This window comes from Alligator sinensis, unplaced genomic scaffold, assembly GCF_000455745.1.
Source record: "Alligator sinensis unplaced genomic scaffold, ASM45574v1 scaffold495_1, whole genome shotgun sequence".
Classification (NCBI taxonomy): domain Eukaryota; kingdom Metazoa; phylum Chordata; order Crocodylia; family Alligatoridae; genus Alligator; species Alligator sinensis.
In genome coordinates this window covers 380,311-385,348 of record NW_005842931.1, presented here as the reverse complement: position 1 = coordinate 385,348, position 5,038 = coordinate 380,311, and the positions used below count along the sequence as shown (strand labels likewise).

General features: G+C 46.6%; 1 protein-coding gene across 1 annotated transcript in view; it reads right to left on the bottom strand.

The window, feature by feature from the left end:
• Nucleotides 1–4,338, bottom strand: part of LOC102381682 (H(+)/Cl(-) exchange transporter 5) — an 87,365-nt gene extending 83,027 nt beyond the window's left edge. The window contains exon 1 of the mRNA XM_006036218.3: nt 4,316–4,338. The gene's annotated coding sequence lies outside the window, so the exon portion shown is untranslated. The remainder of the gene's footprint in view (nt 1–4,315) is intronic.
• Between the last annotated feature and the right edge of the window lie 700 nt (nt 4,339–5,038).

The window sequence follows — 5,038 nt, the reverse complement described above, 5'->3', positions numbered from 1 at the left end:
TCATAACCCTGCTAAACCGATTTTGCATACAAAACGGAGCATGGAAGCCAGAAGACAAGCTGTATTAGTATGAATGGCAACTGCCCTGATCAAATCCAAAACCTGCCACCAGCCTGTCTCAGATAGTAAACAACCACTGTAATTTACTATTTACTGAAAGGGATTATCAGACTAAATAATTATTGTTGCACCATACTGGATTTTCATTAAAGATCAACATCACATTAAAGATTAATTTAAAAATAGGAAATTCAGCAGCCCAACATAATTCACGTAAGCATCAGTTTCACTTCCTTTTATTTGGATCCCGCTACCCCGCCCCAGATACATAAGCATACAAAACTGAGCTGCTCTATTTCCCCACATAATCAGACACTATCCTAGATTATGGCACTCTACAATGGAAGTTTGATAGTTCTTATAGAGAAGGTCAACGGCCCAAGCTTGACAGGTGCACCATACTCACAGATTTCCCAATTATATTAGAGAAGACCTCTTTCCCCCACAGCAACCATTCATAAGCTCCCTTTTCAGAGGGAATTTTCCTATAGGTACCCAGCCAAGCTTACAAGGCCAGAGAACTGTCTTTATTTGCACATACAATAGGCTCAGAGAAATGGAAAACAGAGTGTTCTTTACTGGTAAACTGTATTCTGATCCTATACTACAAATCACAGTAAGTTGCAAATGTTTGCTAGAAATCTTCATCATAGGGAACTGCTGAAACAGGCAGTTTTCTAACCTGACAGCCAGTGTACACCTGTAGCATTTATACTACAGAGGTTAATTTAACTTAAGGAAAAAAAACATGTAACACAGCTCATTTGTTTCCAATTTCCATCCTTGTGTCTAATTAATCCTTTAATTATTCTTGTGCTTCCTATAACCAGACTGGAAATAAAGAAATAACTTGCTTAAGAAAGGGCAAAGGGAAAGGAAACTGGTAATGAGGTTGCAAGCCTTTCACCTTCAGATGATCAGCCAAAGACAAATTAGGTCAGTGCTAAGTGGCAATATTTACCTTTTAGGGCTGCTGAGTAGCTTTCATGAAAGAGCTGAGGTCCTTTAAGATCAGGACCGAGGCCAAGAAACCACATCAACATATTTGCTACCTTGCTGGCAAGTGCACCCTAAAACTGGGAGCAGGGGCAGAGGGAGGCAGCAAGCAGCAGCAGATGAGAAATCACCAAACTTCCAGTCCAAATCTAATAACTGATTTACATTTCTATTTTGAAGGCTCTCTTAGTATGCAGAGGTTAAACGCTTAAAATCTGAGATTAAACGGAGCAGAGACAGCAACATTTGCTGACCATCTTACTGAAATGTGCCTGATTAAGGGAAGTCAGCTTGTAAAAAATTAACGCTCTCGTATTCCAACTCGGTGAAAAATAATCCCATGTGTCAGCCCTCCTTGTGTGAAAGTTCATTAAACAGGCTTGGAGCACATGTTGAGAAGTTTAGATTAGAAGTGGACAAGAGTTTAATTTTTAAAGGGTACAAGACGCACATTTATTCAAGAACCTAGAACAAACTCCTTATCTGATTGATGATACTAACATCTCCTTTGGGAAAAGACTAAACATGAGATGTTGTCTCACAACATCTCACATCTGTCCAGAAGAACGATGTGCTTATAAAAGGCCTATAAGAGAAGCTAGCTGTCTCATAACCATGGATCCAAGTTTCCCTGTTCTGCAATCATATCCGTCCTCAGTGGGGCTCCGTTTGCTGTGGAAAACCACAGATTTTCCTCTTTAACAGAGAAAAATCACAGGAAACTTCAGGTTTCCCCTTGCAAGCTGGCAGCTTTCCAACCTTTAAGGAGCTGCTTGGGGCTGTAGGGAGCAGAAGGGTGATTGGAAGCAGGTGGCATTGCATACGTGTGCACACGCATGTGGCTGCATACAGCCAGACAGGGTGGTGGGAACAGCCCCAATAGCTGCATGCAGGTATGTCTATGGGGGGCAGGAGTTGGAGGGCCAGAGCATGTAGACTGTTGGGGGCAGAGGGAGGGGAGGTGGCCTGCTGGCGCTGGGGGAAGGCAGGGCAGGGGTCTGAGGCAGTGCTCAGTGCCACCTGTGAAAGCTCCACACTGTTGCCAGCCAGGCCCACCCAGAGGCACCTGCCCCTCCAGCAGGTGAAGGGGGAGACCTCTGGGGCCAGTGTGAAGCTGTGTGGCTAGGCCAGTGGTGCCACGGGCCAATCCCCGTGCTCTCAGGGGCAGAGGCAGGGGCAAGGCAACCCAAAGATGCTGCAGAGGGGGCAGGCTGTGGACAGGCTGCTTGGCAGAGTGTGGGAGCCCCAGCCCAGGGCAGAGGGTGCCACAGGTGTTCCCCTCCTCCCTCCAGCCCACAACAGGATTGGACTTGTTCCACCACCGCCCATGCGAGTCAGAGCCACTGCAGCCACCGCACTCTGGCCCAGGTGGGACGGGCTATGGAGCCCCTCAGTGCCCACAGCATGGCTGGGCGAGGGCCACGCTCCACTTCACACTGCTGCTGTGTAGCACGGGGCTGGTCCTCCCCACCACATTGCAGGCCTGTCCCCAGCCCTAGCCAGTGGTGAAGGTCAGTGTGTGGTGTCCCAGGTGCTGCCTGTGGTTCCACGAGGTGCGTTGCATGCACCTCATGCTGGAGACCATCCCCACCGTGTCTCCACAGACAACCATCCTGTGGATCTACATGGGGCCAGGCAGCATGTGGACAGCTGGGGGCCCCCTCCAGAAAGGCTGGAGGGGCAGGGGGTCTGCAAGTCAGGCATGAGGGGCAGCAGCAGACCCAGGGGGCTGCAGGTTGGGGTTGAGGGGCATTGGCAGGGTACCGGCATATCAGGGTTGCTCAACACCACAAAGCAGTGGAGTGGGACAGCTGCACCTGGACCCATGTCCTGGTGACTGAGGGGGCAGAGGGAGCTCTGATTTTCTAGGATTAAAAAAAACCCCAAAATCAAATGACAAAATATATAGGTATTTAGAATTTGTTTTATTGTAATGACTGAGGCACTAGTACTTCCAAATTGCTTTAATGTTTTACTGATATATTTGCAAATTTATGTTCAACTGATACCAATAAAAATAGTGGTGTTTCATTTTAATTGCAAAAAATGAAATTTTTGGCATTTTTAATCAGAGACTTTTGGGGGGTTAATAAGAGAACTTGCAATTTTTAAACAGAGAAAACCAGGATGCATGCTCATAAGCTTAACTTAAGGGTCACCATTATATTATTTGCTTTAGTTTAACCTTACCTCTTCACTTCATTTAGGATAGTCTTTAACTTTTCCTACACAAAGCTTTGCTAAGGAAAGCTGTGGCACCTACAGTTCTATAACAACTTTAAATCTTTCAAAGGTGTGGAAGGAGGGAAGTATTCAATGTTCATGCCACCCACTGAGAATTATGTGGCTTCCTAGACAAGAAGAGCTAGGAAGGGGAAGTTTTTAACCTGTTCTTGCTACAACTTCCCCTGTCATCGCACAGCCTAGAAAAGAATGATGAAAATGTTAACAACAAAAGGGGGGAAAATACAACTACAAGCCAACTTGCAGACCTACAAAGAAAGTGGTAAAAGCCCAAACTGCATTTTCATGACACCAGGAATAGAATTCTTCAAAAAAATGGACCCAAATACAAAAGAAACTATCAACTCTCTCAAAGTTGCACTGATTTCCACTGCCAATGGCACCTCCACAGAGGGTTTAACATGCTCTCAAGGATGCAGAAAGACCAGGAATTCAGCTTCTTCAAAAAGATACCCCAAAACCATAAAAACCTTAAGTCCATCCAGGACAGATGTTAACAAACCCCTTGCTTCATCACCATTGGACAAGGTACTAGGAACATGGTCATCTTGTCAGTTGTTACTTTTCTTAACTATTTTCATTAAAACAAAATAACCCAGTCATTTACCTGTTTTAAAAGCTGCATAAATACAGTCAACATGCATATATAACCTACGGACTAGGTGCATGTTACAGAAAATATTATACTGCTTTGAGAGAGAAATATTGTAAAACAAGCATGTGTTTAACACCATAAGCTGTTTACTCACAGTGGTAGTGGTAAAACTAATTATCCACACAAACAAAATCTACCTTGTCAAAACAAAACCACACAAATAGCTACATAGTTAGCTCTGAACATGTTCTTAATCAACCTGCAAACACTGCTTCAAATTAACCTGATATTACAGTGCTGACCCAAGAAAGTCTCCCTGGACGATTTAGCAGAGGATAAAGATCAGGTCCTTGGAGGGTCTGTATTACTAAACCAGCATAAGTTCATGGAGTACCATCACTGCAACCTGCAGATACTCACTAGTTCACAGCACTTCCACGAAAGCATCACTGCTGAGGTTTCAAAGAGCTGCTGCACCTCATTCAAGTCGTTATTTTTAAAGAATTTTGCTTTTCATGAAGTTGGAAGACCAGGTGGCACTGGTGACTAGAAGTCTTCCCCTACCTGGTAAGAAGCTCTGCTCTGTCCTGGGTGAGGACAGGGTCACAGCAGTCCGTGTACCTGCAATCTCTAGATGGTATGACTCTAATTCACTATCTCGGAGCCCAATTGCAAAAACTATGCTAAGGCCTCAACCAGTGCCCACAACAGCTGTCGGCCTTCTCCTGAGTTTAAGTCACAGGGAACAAACACATTGAGCTTGTACTCTAGCTCCTCCACTGGCCTCCGGGCTGCTTCGGAGGCCAGTTTAAGGTCACCGTGATAGTCGCCAGAGAAATGAAATGACGAGATTGCAGTGCCGCCGAGACCACAACCCCACGCACAAACCACTGGACTCCAGGGGCCCACGAGATGGGAATAAGGCACTCGGCTGAAAGCAGCGTCTAGAAGAGAACTGCACCGAGGCTCAGCACGATCAGGGAGCCCTTCCTGCGCGGCGCCACAACCAGGGGTGCTCACAGCAGCCTCCCCCACGCCCACGGCCCCGCACACCGCAGGGGCGCCGCTGTCCCTGTCCCAGGAGCGAAGGCGCCGCAGGCTCCCTGGAGCCGCCCGGCCTATGCACCGGCCCCCGGCGGGCGG